The sequence below is a fragment of the Tachyglossus aculeatus genome (genome assembly GCF_015852505.1).
Source record: "Tachyglossus aculeatus isolate mTacAcu1 chromosome 12 unlocalized genomic scaffold, mTacAcu1.pri SUPER_6_unloc_2, whole genome shotgun sequence".
Taxonomy (NCBI): Eukaryota; Metazoa; Chordata; class Mammalia; order Monotremata; family Tachyglossidae; genus Tachyglossus; species Tachyglossus aculeatus.
The window spans coordinates 11,511,247-11,526,352 of record NW_024044829.1 but is presented as its reverse complement, the minus strand read 5'-3'; positions in this window follow the sequence as shown (position 1 = coordinate 11,526,352).

Below are 15,106 nucleotides of genomic sequence, written 5' to 3'. Positions count from 1 at the left end.
GCAGTTGGAGGGTGATCTTGGGAAGAGGGGTGTAAAATGTGAGGCAGGGGAACGGGTGGATGGGGTGGGGAGAGCGGATGGGGGGATGGAGAGAGATGGTGGGTGAGATGGGGAAAGCTGGTGAGACGTTTTTACGCCAATGGTCAAGAGTTGTTGAGGAGGGAGCACTGTACTATTTGGAGGAGTCCAATACAACAGAGTTGGCAGACACTTTCCCCGCCTGCAACAAGATTACCGTCTAGAGGGGGAGACAGACATGAATATACATACATAATTATTAGTCTGCAATTTAAATATATTTATGTAGATGCCGGGGGGTTAAGGGAGGGGCAAAGATCAGAGCCCCCAAAAGTCCCAGATCTAACTGCTAAGATGATGCAGAAGGGAGAGCGAGCCAGGAAAATGAGGGCTCATTCGGGAAAGGCCTCTTAGGGATGTGACCTTAATAAGACTTCAAAGATGGAGAGAGTGGTGTTCTGGTGTACTTGGCGGGAGAGTTCGAAGCCAGGGGCAGGATGTGGGAAAGGGGTCGGTGGTGAGATAGACCAGAATTGGGCACGGTGAGTAAGCTGGCATTAGAGGAACGAAGCATGTGGTCTGGACAGTAGTAGGGCAAGACAAACGTGAAAGCTACTGACCCAGGAAATCAGGAGGAACCAGTGTGTTCAAAGATTGGGCTGGCCGCCTCGACACTTTCCTGCGAGATAGATGCCACCGGGGGCCTGAAAAACACCGGAGAGCCCTTACCACGATGCACACAGACTCCTTTGAAGAGCTTTGCCCACGTCCTCTCTTGAGGATCGCCCACAGATGACCCAGGAGCTTTGGGAAAGGAAGAAGACGTCACCAGCTGGAGAGCTTCTGGTCTCCTTGCGACAGTGCCCTCTCCCCTTTTAGAGGGCTCGCCGACACTCTGGGGGACACTGAGGGGTCGGAAGAATGCCGACTGGACCCGAAGCCAGTGGAGATCAGCGAATCTCAGCTCAGGCCTGACCTGATTAATCTGAGAAGGGAGCTCGTTATGGGCAGGGAACTTGTCTGCAAATTCTGTTGTATTCTATTCTCCCAAGCGCTTAATGCAGTGCTCTGCACATAGTAAGCACTCAATAAATATAACTGATTGAGTGAGTGAGGAGAGAAGCAGAGTGGCTCAGTGGAAAGAGCACAGGATTTGGAATCAGAGGTTATCGGTTCAAATCCCGGCTCCGCCACCTGTCAGCTGTGTGACTTTGGGCAAGTCACTTAACTTCTCTGTGCCTCAGTTACCTCATCTGTAAAATGGGGATGAATATTGAAAATGGGACAATTTGATCACCTTGCAAACTCCAAGTGCTTAGAACAGTGCTTTGCGCATTATTAGAGCTTAATAAATGCTATTTTTATTATGAGAAGGTGTGCACCGTGGGAAGTTCAAGGGAAACAAATGATAATATTAGGAGGGCACTGAAGAGATGAAGAAAGTTGCGATCCTACACAACTACCCCTGCCCGATCGAAGTCTTACTGAAGGCCAGTCTCCTCCAAGGGACCTTCCCTGAATAAGCTCTCCTTTCTGGTTCTCCCACTCTCTTCTGCGTCAACCTGATTTGCTCCCTTTATTCACCCCACCCTCAGTCCCACAGAACCTATGTATATGCCCCCTAATTCATTTATTTCTATCAATGTCTGTCTCCCCCTCAGACTGTCAGCTCGTTGTGGGCAGGGAATGTGTCTATTATATTGTGACACTGTACTCTCCCATTAGCTTAATTCAGTGTTCTGCACATAGTAAGCACTCAATAAGTATGATTGATTGCTTGGCGGCTTGGTTGATTTGCCATGGGGAGGGGTTCCAGACCGGTGGAATAGTGTGAGCTAGGGGTTAAAGAGCAGTACGGACCGAATATGGGAGTCAGAAAGACTTGGGTATGGTACCAATTTCTGGCTGGGTGACCTTGGGCAAGTTGCTTAACTTCTCTGGTCCTCAATTCTCCTGTTGTCCCTCCTACTTATACTATGAGCTCCTTGTGAGACACCTATCTGCTGTGTGACCTTGGGTAAGTCACTTAACTTCTTTGTGCCTCAGTTACCTCATCTGTAAAATGAGGATTAAGACTGTGAGCCCCATGTGGGACACCATGTGAGATAACCTGAATACCTTGTATCTACCCCAACACTTAGACCACTGCTTGGCACATAGTAAACGCTTAAAAATATTATTATTATTATTGTTATTATTATGAGGTAAGTGAGGCACAGAGAAGTGAAGTGACTTGCTCAAGATCACACAGCAGACGTGTGGCAGAGCAAGGAGCCAGAAAGCACTGTTGGGATAGAAAGGGCCCGGAGGGTGTGGTGCTGGTGAAGTCAAGCCGTTGTTATGATTCTTCCTGTAATTATTCAAAACTTAAAATGGGCTAAGCACTATTCAAAACGCTGAGGTTGATATGGGACACTGTAAGATTGTACACTGCAGATTGTAACCTTGTTGTGGGCAGGGAATGTGTCTGTTATATTGTCATACTATACTCTTCCTAGCACTTGGTCCAATGCTCTGCACATAGTAAGCGCTCAATAAATAAAATTCATTCATTCACTCAATCGTATTTATTGAGTTCTTACTGTGTGCAGAGCACTATACTATGCTCTTGGGAAGTGCAGTTCAGCAACAGAGACAATACCTGCCCACAACGGGCTCACAGTCTAGAAGGCAGAGACAGACATCAAAACGAGTAAACAGGCATCAGTAGCATCATTACAAATGAATAGAATTATAAATGAAACACTCCATTAATAAAAAATAAATAGAATTGGTATAAATACGTACGTATATACACACGTGCTGTGGGGCGGTGAGAGTGTAGAACAAAGGGAGCGAGTCGGGGCGATGGGGAGGGGAGAGGGAGCAGAGGAAAAGGGGAGCTTAGTCCGAGAAGGCCTCCTGGAGGAGGTGAGATTTCAGTAGGGCTTTGAAGGGGGGAAGTGTGCTAGTTTGGCAGATTTGAGGAGGAAGGGAGTTCCAGACCAGAAGAATTGACTGACTGACTGACTGAGAGTAAACAGTTAGGGCGCAGTCCATGACCCACCTGGGGCTTCCAGGCCAACACGTGGGGAGAGCAGATAAAACCGCTCCATTTTACAGACCAGAAAACCTAGGTACCTAGGGAATAAGCGACTTGCGCAAGGTCTCAGGCCACTAGCAGGGCAGAGATTAGAACACAAATCTACTAACAAGTACGTGCCCTTTGCACTAGGTCACCCTTCTGCCTCTAGAACTAGCAGACAATCTACCCCAGCACTTATCACAGTGCCTTGACACAATCAGCATTTAATAAATTCCAAAGTAATTGTTAGGATAGCAATAAAATGAAACCCCACCTACCAGCCCCATCCCTGGGCACCACTGGTCTGGAGCAAATTTATTCTTTTCATTCCTAAGGGAAGTCTTCTCCCAGAGATGGTTAACTTGATGGAGTGACGGATTTCTGCTACTGGGATTATCGGAGGTCCAGGAGCTGTAGCTGGTCCACACTGCGCTGTTCCTCCTGGTCTACCTGGCGGTCCTGACGAGGAATCTCCTCATCGTCGACGTCACCGTCCTCGACCGGCGCCTCCACACCACCATGTACCTCTTCCTCAAGAACCTGTCCCTCATCGAACTCTGTCTCATCTCCTTCACCCTCCCCAAATCCATCCACAACTCCCTGACTGACCGTAAAGAAATCCACCTCTCAGGCTGTGTCACACAAGATTTCTCCGTGATCTGGTTTGCCGGATCAGAGCTGTTCGTCCTCACAGCCATGTCCTACAACCGCTACGCCACCATCTGCCTCCCCCGAGCTACGAGGTCATCATGGCCCCCGGGCCTGTGGGAAGATGGTCGCCGCCTCCTAGCTCAGCGGGGGAGTGTTTGGAGGCTTGTTCTCAGCTGGTACCTTCTCCCTGTTCTTCTGCAGATCCACCATGCTTCACTAATTCTTCTGCGATATCCCCTCCTTAGTAAAGGTCTCTTGCCCTGTCAAAAACGTGGCTCTTGACGCGATCATAACCAGCGGTATCTCCCTGGGGGTTTTGTGCCTGGCCTTCATCGTAGTCTCGTATGCGCGCATCTTCCGGGCCGTGCTGAGGATGCTGGCCGCCAAGGACCGGGCCAAAGCCTTCTCCATCTGCCTTCCCCAACCTCTCCCCCTTGACGCCGGACCTGCTGGTGTCCGTGTTATACACTGTGGTGCTCCCCGCCCTGAACCTCCTCATCTACAGGGGAAACAGAGAGGCTCAGTGTAAAGAGCACGGGTTTGGGAGTCAGAGGAAATGGGTTCTAATCCCGGCTCCGCCACTTGTCAGCTGTGTGACTTTGGGCAAGTCATTTCACGTCTCTGTGTCTCAGTTCCGTCATCTGTAAAATGGGGATTGAGACTGTGAGCTTCACGTTGGACAACCTGATCATCTTGTATCCTCCCCAGCGCTTAGAATAGTGCATTGCACATAGTAAGCGCTTAACAAATACCATCATTATTATTAGTACATCCTGAGGAACCACGACGTGAAGGTCGCCCTGCGGACGGTGCTGAGGGGACGATGTCTTTAACGAAAATAAAACGAGATCCCGCCATAACTGAACTTTTGAAGAGGCTGTTGGCCTGTTTAGGCAACTGGGCACCGGGAAGGTCATTGGCCTTTGAGACTGCCACGTTTAGTTGGCACCTGCAGTTGATACCATCGGCCTTATCATCTCATCTGCCCCGAGATGAGAGTCACTCTATCGTACTTACTGAGCACTTACTGTGTGCCTAGCACTGTTCTGAGCGCTTATGACACCGTTCATCTCCCTTTGGCCACCTGTTCCGGCAGAATCATCACCCCATCCCCACCTCAATCAATCAGTTGTATTTATTGAGTGCTCACTGTGAGCAGAGCACAATGCAATAGAATAATAGACTCATTCCTTCCCCACAGTGAACTAACAGAACAGAGGAATTAGTCAATCAATCGTGTTTATTGAACACTTGCTGTTTGCAGAGCACTTTACCAAGTGCTGGGGAGGGAACAACATAAAAATGTAACAGACATATTCCCCGCACTCAACGAGAAGTCTAGACGGGGAGACAGACATGTAGCCCTCATTTCCTAACTCTCTTTCCTGTGTCTTCACCACTGGGCCGTGATGCTTCCCTTTCTACAGCCAGTGCTTAGCACAGTGCTTTGGAAGTTGGTAAAGAATCAGTGTGGCTTAGTGTAAAGAGCACGGGCTTGGGAGTCAGGGGACGTGGTTTCTAATCTCGGCTCTGCCATTTATCATGTGTGACGTGGGCAAGTCACTTAATTTCTCTGTGCCTCAGTTACCTCATCAGTAAAATGGGGATTAAAAATGTGAGCCTCATGTGGGACAACCTGATTACCCTGCATCTACCTCAGCGTTTAGAACAGTGCTTGGCACATAGTAAGCACTTAGCAAATACCATAAACATAAATATAATAATAATAATAGGTATTATTATTATCCCAGGCTCAGGCCTGGGAGTTGGAAGACCCTGGAATCTAATCCCAACTCTGCCACTTTTCTGCTGTGTGACCTAGGACAAGTCACATAATTTATCTATTCCTCAGTTAGCTCATCTATAAAATGGGGACCAAGCCTGTGATCCCCATTTGGGACAGGACTGTGTCCAACCTGATGTAGCTTGTAAGTACCCCGGCGGTTAGTACAGTGCCTGGTGCACAGTCAGTACTTAACAAACAGCACAAAAATTTTAAAAAGCAGAACGTGGGCAGAAGGTTCTCCCCAGTGTTTGTACCGGCAGAATGGAGAAACCGGCCCTCCCACAGAACTGTTGACCAGCGGTCACTGCCCTTTCTTGGTGTCATGTTGCTGACCGTCTGAACAATTTGTGAAAGATAAAATTATCAAATTTAATGCGTTTTATTACTCATTACCCCCACTGCAGCTATTAGACTGAGGCAGCGAAGCCCAGTGGAAAGAGTATGGATCAGAAGGACTGGGGTCTGATCCCGGTTCCAGCACTTGCCTGCTAGGTGACCTTGAGCAGTAACTTCACTTTTCTGTGCCTCAGCTTCTTCATCTATGAAATGGGCATTAATCATCTATTGTCCCTGAAATTGTGAGCTCTACGTTGGACAGGGACCGTGTCTGACCTGATTATCTTGTATTTTCCCCAGAGCTACGAACAGTGCTTGATGTGTAAAATGAGCTTAACAAATACCACAGTTTTGCAGAGTGTGGCCAGAGATTGGGTTTTAGTTTCCAAACACTTCAAACAGTCCACTGCAGATTGTAAGAACCTCAAGGGCAGGAACTGTGTCTACCACAATCAATTCTACTCTCCAAACCACTTAGTATTGGGCTCTGCAAACAGTAATTGCTCAGGAATTATCCACTGGACCACATTGAAAAGCAGCATGGCCTAGTCGATAGAGACCGGGCCTAGGAACCAGAAGGACCTGAGTTTTAATCCTGACTCCGCCAAATGCCTTCTGTGTGCATGGGTGCAAATCGCTTGACTTCTCTGTGACTTATTCACTTCATCTGTAAAAATGGGGATTAAGACTATGAGCCCCATGTTGGGACAGGGACTGAAACCTACCTGATTATCTTGTATTTATCCCAGGGATTAGAACCATGCTTAGCACATAGTAAGTGTTTAACATATATCACAGTTATCATTGTTATTATTATCCCCGTGATGATTCCCTGTGGGCAGGGAATGTGTCCACCATCTCTGTTATACTATCCTCCCCCACGTGCTTAGTACAATGCTCTACACGCAGTAAGCACCCGGTAAATACCATAGATTGGTGGATCGATTGGCCGCATGAAGAACCACGCCTAAACTCCCCACAGGTCTGGACGTCAGGTGTGGAGGGTGTTTCTGGGGGCTGGACCCCACTTTAAGAGGTAAGAGTAAGAGAAGGCTGAATACTCGGGATTTCTAGTACTGCTGTCACATCCCAGCCAGCACGCTTTGCTCCTCTAATGCAAACCTGATCACTGGACCTCCATCTTTTTTATATATTTATTATTCTATTTATTTTATTAATGATGTGCATAAATCTATAATTCTATTTTGATGCTATTGATGCCTGCCTACTTGTTTTGTTTTGTTGTCTGTCTCCCCCTTCTAGACTGTGAGACCATTGTTGGGTAGGGATTGTCTTTGTTGCCGAATTGTACTTTCCAAACACTTAGTACAGTGCTCTGTACACTGTAAACACTCAGTAAATACAATTGAGTGAATATCCCGTTGCCAACATTGCCAACATACTGCCTCTGGCCTGGAACACCCTCCCTCTTAACATAATAATAATGATGGTATTTATTAAGCACTTACTATGTGCCCAGCACTGTTCTAAGCGCTTGGGTAGATACGAGGGACTCAGGTTGTCCCCCATGGGGCTCACAATTTTAATCCCTATTTTCTAGAAGGGGTTAACTGAGACACAGAGAAGTTAAGTGACTTGCCCAAGGTCACACAGCAGACAAGTGGTGAGCTGGGATTAGAATCCATGTCCTCTGACTCCCAAACCCGGGCTCTTACCACTAGACCACACTGCTTCTCTTCATATCCGCAAAGACTCTTGAAGGTCCATATCCTCCAAGAGGCCTTCCCTGACTAAGCCTCCCTTTCCTTCTCCCGCTCCCTTCTGCCCCACCCTGACTTTCTCCCTTTGTACTACCCCCTCCCAGCCCCACAGCAATTATGTACATATCTGTAATTTATTTTTTTTAGCAATGTCTGTCTCCCCACCTCTAGAGGAGCAGCATGGCATAGTACACAGAGCACGGGCCTGGGAGTCCGAAGGTCTTGGGTTCTAATCCTGCCTCACCCACTTGTCTGCTGTGTGACCTTGAGCAAGTCACTTCACTTCTCCGTGCCTCCATTACCTCCTCTGCAAAAGGGGGATCGAGACTGTAGGCCCCATGTGGGACAGGGACCGTATCAATCAATCAATCGTATTTATTGAGCGCTTATTCTGTGCAGAACACTGTACTAAGCGCTTGGGAAGTACAAGTTGGCAACATATAGAGACAGTCCCTACCCAACTGTGGGCTCACAGTCCAAAAGGGGGAGACAGAGAACAAAACCAAACATATTAACAAAATAAAATAAATAGAATGATATGTATAAGTAAAATAAATAAATAGAGTAATAAATATGTACAAACATATATACCTATGTACAGGTGCTGTGGGGAAGGAAAGGAGGTAAGACCGGGGGGAATGGAGAGGGGGACGAGGGGGAGAGGAAGGAAGGGGCTCAGTCTGGGAAGGCCTCCTGGAGGAGGTGAGCTCTCAGTAGGGCCTTGAAGGGAGGAAGAGAGCTAGCTTGGCGGATGTTGGGAGGGAGGGCATTCCAGGCCAGAGGGATGACGTGGGCCGGGGGTCGATGGCGGGACAGGGGAGAACGAGGCACGGTGAGGAGATTAGAGGCAGAGGAGCGGAGGGTGCGGGCTGGGCTGTAGAAAGAGAGAAGGGAGGTGAGGTAGGAGGGGGCGAGATGATGGAGAGCCTTGAAGTCAAGGGGAGGAGTTTCTGCCTGCTGCACAGATTGATTGGTAGCCACTGGAGATTTTTGAGGAGGGGAGTAACATGCCCAGAGCGTTTCTGGACAAAAACAATACAGGCAGTGACATGAAGTATGGATTGAAGTGGGGAGATAAACGAGGATGGGAGATTGGAGAGGAGGTTGATACAGTAGTCCAGACGTAATAGGATGAGAGCTTGAACAACCCGATATGTTGTATCCACCCCAGAGTTTAGTACAGTTCCTGGTGCACACAGTAAATACTTAACAAACACCATAATTATTATCATTATTATTATTATTATACTGAAAGCTCATTGTGTCCAGGGAATGTGTCTGCTTATTGTAGTATTGTGCTCTCTCAAGCTCTTAGTACAGTGCTCTGCACACAGTAAGTGCTCAATAAATACATTGAATGAATGAATGAATTTCAGTGTACAGTCAGGTAATGTGAGATTAGTGGTGGGTTTTTTTTTCTCTGAAGATTTGGACGGGGAATAATAATAATAATAATAATTGTGGTATAGTAATGGTATTTGTCAAGTGCTTACTGTGTCCCAAGGACTGGACTAAGCACTGGGGAAGATATATGAGAATCAGGTCTCACACAGGGCTCAAAGTTTAAGCTGAAGCACAAAGAAGTGAAGTGATTTGCCCAAGGTCAAACATCAGGCAGGGGCAGAGCAAGGATTAGAACCCTGGTTCTCTGACTCCGCAGTCTGTACTTTTTCTGCTAAGCCACACTGCCTTTCCTGGAAGGGGGCTTAGTGGGACAAGAAATCGATCTATCAGTGGTATTTATTGATCACTTGCGATGTGAAGAGCACTGTTCTACGGGCTTGGGAGAGTAGTGTAACAGAATTAGCAAACACATTCCCTGCCCATAGTGAACTTGCAGTCTAGAGGGGTAGGCAAACATTACTATGATTAAATAAGTAATTTATAATGAATAATTATAAGTGCTGTGGGGTTGGTGGGACACATATCAGATGTCCAGAAGTCACAGATCCAAGTGCATGGTTGATGGAGAAGGAAAGTGAGTGGGAAAAAGAAGGCTTATTGAAGAAATAATGATGATGACATTTGTTAAGCACTTCCTATGTGCCAAGCACTGTTCTAAGTACTAGCGTAGATACAGCCAGCACTGGAGAAGCAGCGTGGCTCAGAGGAAAGAGCCCAGGCTCTGGAGTTAGAGGTCATAGGTTCAAACCCCGGGCCTGCCAACTGTCAGCTCTGTGACTTTGGGAAAGTCACTTAACTTCTCTGGGCTTCCGTTCCCTCATCTGTAAAATGGGGATTAAGACTGTGAGCCCTCCGTGGGACAGCCTGATCACCTTGCAACCACCCCAGCACTGAGAATAGTGCGTTGCACATAGTAAGCGCTTAATAAATGTTATTATTATTATTATTATTACTACAGGGTAATCAGGTTGTCCCACGTGGGGCTCACAGTCTTAATCCTCGTTTTACAGATGAAGTATCTGAGGCACAGAGAAGTTGTGACATGCCCAAAGTCACCCAGCTGATAAGTGGCAGAGTCGGGATTAGAACCCAAGACTATTGACTCCCAAACATGTGCTCTTGTTACTAAGCCACAATGGTGAAATCTACCCCTGGCAATATTTCTAAAACCCTAATTATTAGGGGAGACATATTCATGCTTCCATAGCATGGAGGATTCGGGTGAGAAGCTATATGGCTTAGTGGATAAAGTACGGGGCTGGGAGTCCGAAGAACCTGGGATCTAATCAAGGTTCCGCCAACTATCTGCTCCGTGACCTTGGGCAAATCATTTCATTTCTTTGTGCCCCAGTTACCTCAACTGTAAAATGGGGATTAAGAGTGTGAGCCCCTTGTGAGACCGGGGCAGTATCTGACCTAATCAGCTTGTATCTGCCTCAGTATATAGAACAGTTCTTGGCACATAGTAAGCGCCTAATAAGTACCATATTATTATTATTATTATTATTATTAGGGGAGAATTATTAGAAGGTAGAGGTGGAGTAGAGTCGGGGGGCAGGGCTGAGCAAACAGAGCAAATCCAAACATCTCCCTCTCCCCTTTCCATCACCCTGAATCGCTCCCTTTCTCTACCCCCTTCAACAGAGCACTGGTCTGCATATGTACAAATTTATAATTCTATTTATTTATATTAATTTATCATTCTTTTCATTTACTTTGATGCTACTGATGCTTTTTTACTTGTTTTGATGCCTGTCTACCCCCGTCTAGACTGTGAGCCCATTGTGGGCAGGGGCTTTCTCTATTTGATGCTGAATGGTACTTTCCAAGCATTGTGTGCTCTGCACACAGTAAGTGCTCAATAAATACGATTGAATGAATGAATGAATGAATGAATGAGTTGTCCCTTCGTTGGACAACTCTGCCTCATTTGTGAGAAGAAGCGTGGCTTAATGGAAGGAGCACAGGTTTGGGAGTCAGAGATTGTGGGTTCTAATACCGACTCCATCACTTGTCAGTTGTGCGACCTTGGGCAAGTCACTTAACTTCTCTGTGCCTCAGTTACCTCATTTGTAAAATGGGGATGAAGACTGTGAGCCCCACGTGGGGCAACCTGATTACCTTGTATCTACCCCAGTGCTTCGAACAGTGCTTGGCACATAGAGCTTAACAAATACTATTATTATTATTATCATTATTATTATTATTATTATTATTATTATTATTAATTTGTATCCAGAAAGGATAGCAGGAAATTCTGTGGAACAAGGTGGTAGGATCAACGTGTCCTGGAGTTTAAATCCTCCATCTTCATTCCAACTCCCATCTCTCACTCTCCTCCCCTCCAGGTCAGGCCCCTTTTTTGGAGACCCTACCCAGTTCAAACACACAATGAGCCTAGAATATGGCTACTGTATCCCACTCAATCATCTCTGTTCCTCCTCCCAACCCTGAAATTCCTCTAACAGAGAGATGACTCCCCCTTTGAGAAGCGGCATGGCCCAGTGGAAAGAGCTAGTGCCTGGGAGTCTGAGGACCTGGGTTTTAATCCCAGCTCCACCACTTGTCAGCCAGTCAGTCATATTTAGTGAGCACTTACTGTGTGCAGAGCACAGTGTTAAGCACTTAGAAGAGGACAATGCAACAATATCACAGACGCATTCCCTGCCAATAATGAGCTTCTGCTACATGACTTAAGCGAGTCACTTCATTCCTCTGTGCATCAATTCCCTCATCTGTAAAATGGGGATTAAATCCCTGTTCCTCTTCCTACTTAGACTGTGATTCCCACGTGGAACCTGATTATCCTGTATCTACCCAAGTGCTTAGTACAGTGTTTGGCACATAATAAATACCTAACAAATTATGGGCCTGAGAGTCAGAAGGACTTAGGTTCTAATCCTGGTTCTGTCATTTGACCTTGCACAAGTCACGAACATTTCTGTGACTCGGTTACCTCATCTGTAAATTGCGGATTCAATACCTGTTCTTCTTTCTACCTAGACTGTGAACCTCATGTTGGACATGGGTAACTTCTATCTACCCCAGCACCTAGGGCAGTGCTTGACACATAGTTGTTAGCAAATATTATAACAACAACAACAATTATAATAATGATAAGGATGATGACAAATAACTCCTACTCACATATCTCCATTGCTCCCCCTAGCTGTAAGGGCCATCTCAAGGATAGTCGGACTGGCAGAGGAAGAGTGATGCAGCATTTGTAAGCTTCCACTCTCATATTGCCCCTCCTTCTGATGATTATTAGTGTGTGTGTGTGTGTGTGTGTGTGTGTGTGTGTGTGTGTGAATAAGTGCACTGCTGAAGCACGAATCCACTCTAACAGTTCCAGTGGGACATTTGTGGCAATTCCCAGAATCCCCTCCCCTCTGCCCCATAATCTGGGACAGAGTAATCCCTTAGATTTTCCCCCCTGATATGAGGTGATGATGATTGACCCACAGAGAGACAGGGCAGGGCCACCCCCAAAAGGACCTGGATATTTCCCAGTTTCTATCCAGCATGGCCTAGTAGAAACTCAGAGGACCTGGGTTCTAATTCCAGCTAAGCTACTTGCCAGCTGTGTGACCTTGGGCAAAACACGGCACTTTTTTGGGCCTCAGTTTCCTCAATCAATGCTATTTATTAAGCGGTAACTGAGCACTTGGGAGAGTACAATACGACAGATTTGATAGATATGTTCCCTGTTCACATTGTTAAATGCTTGTTCTTCCCACTACTTAAACTGTGAACCAATGAGTGACAAGAACTATGGCTCTGCGTTTTTTTTGTGGTATTTGTAAAGTGTTTAAAATGCACAAGGTACTCTACTAAACACTGATTACAAGACAATCAGATTGGACAACACAGTCCCTTTCCCTCATGGGGCTCACAATTTTAATACCCATTTTTCAGATGAGGTAACTGAGGCCGAGAGAAGTGAAGTGAAGTGAAGTGAAGGCCTCCAAGAGGCCTTCCCAGGCTGAGCCCCTTCCTTCCTCTCCCCCTCGTCCCCCCTCCATCCCCCCATCTTACCTCCTTCCCTTCCCCACAGCACCTGTATATATGTATATATGTTTGTACTTAATTATTTATTTATTTATTTTACTTGTACATATCTATTCTATTTATTTTATTTTGTTAGTATGTTTGGTTTTGTTCTCTGTCTTCCCCTTTTAGACTGTGAGCCCACTGTTGGGTAGGGACTGTCTCTATATGTTGCCAACTTGTACTTCCCAAGCGCTTAATACAGTGTTCTGCACACAGTAAGCGCTCAATAAATATGATTGATTGATTAAAGTGACTTGCCCAAGGTCCCACAGCAAACACGTGGTGGAGCTGGGAATAGAACCCTGGTCCTCTGTCTCTCAGGATGGTGCTCTTTCCACTAAGCCACAATTTTTAAAAATGGTTACTATGTGCCAGGCACTGTACTAAACGGTGGGGCATATACAATCTAATCAAGCTGGACACAGTTCCTGTCCCTTATGGTGCTGACAGTTCTAATCCCTATTTCATTGAAGTGAAGTGACTTGTACAAGTTCACACAGCAGACAAGTGGCAGAGCTGTGATTAGAAACCAGGTCCTCTGGCCCTCAGGCCAGTACTCTTACCACTAGGCCACACTGCTTCCCTAAATCCAACCTGATTATCTTGCATCGACCACAGCCCCAGCTCTTAGTATAGCTTTTGTCACAGAGGAAGTGCGTAACAATTACCACATTGTTAAGAAAGCATTTCCCAATGTCCAAGAAATGTCTTCACACCTGAATTCCTGCTAAAATGACTAAAATCCCGGACTGTGTCTAGACTACAGGACAGACACCCCAGGGTTCATTTCAATGATTGTCTAGGTATGTGCCTTGAGGACAGCAGGAAGCAGCGTGGCCTAGTGGATAAAACACAGGCCTGAGAGTCAGAGGACCTGGGTTCTAATCCTGTCTGACACTTACTACCGTGTGACCTTGGACAAGTCACTTAACTTCCCTGTGCTTCAGTTTCCTCAACTGCAAAATGGGGACACAATATCTGTCCTACCTCTGACTTTGAGCCTCATGAGGTACAGGAACTGTATTCAACTTATCTTGCATCTACCCCCGCATTTAGAATAGTGTCAGGCACATAGTAAGTGCTTAACGAATACCATGAAAAACAGTGTGGCCTTGTGGAAAGAGCACTGCCCTGAGGGCCGGAGGACCAGCGTCCAGCAAAGTGTTTGATAAAGAGTAAGTGCTTAACAAATACTATAAAAAAGACAAGTTAGGCGAGAGGATTTTTAGAGGACTAGAGAAACAGCATTGCCTAGTGGAAAGAGCACAGTCCTGAAAGTCAGAATAGAGCCATAGTTCTTGTCACTCATTGGTTCACAGTTAAAGTAGTGGGAAGAGCAAGCATTTAACAATGTGAACAGGGAACATATCTATCAAATCTGTCGTATTGTACTCTCCCAAGTGCTCAGTTACCGCTTAATAAATAGCACTGATTGAAGAACCTGAGGCCCAAAAAAATGACGTGTTTTGCCCAAGGTCACACAGCTGGCAAGTAGTTTAGCTGGAATTAGAACCCAGGTCCTCTGAGTTTCTACTAGGCCATGCTGGATAGAAACTGGGAAATATCCAGGTCCTTTTGGGGGCGGCCTTGCCCTGTCTCTCCGTGGGTCAATCATCATCACCTCATATCAGGGGGGACGTCTCAGGGACCACTCTGTCCCAGATTATGGGGCAGAGGGGAGGGGATTCTGGGAATTGCCACAAATGTCCCACTGGAACTGTTAGAGTGGATTCGTGCTTCAGCAGTGCACTTATTCTCTCTCTCTCTCTCTCTCTCTCTCTCTCTCTCTCACACACACACACACACACACACACTGGGTTCTAATCCTGATTCTGCCAATTGCTTGCTGGGTGACCTTGGACAAATCATTTAACTTCTCCATTCCTCAGTTCTCCTGTCCTCCCTTCTACTTAGATTGTGAGCCCCATGCATGAAAGGGACTGTGTCCAACCTAACTGACCCGTTTCTACACTAGCGCTTAGAAGAGTGCTTGCCACGTAGTAAATGCAGTACAAATAATATTTTTTTAAAAAAGGTTACCAGGTAATTCCCTTCTCACAGCCAGTATCCAAA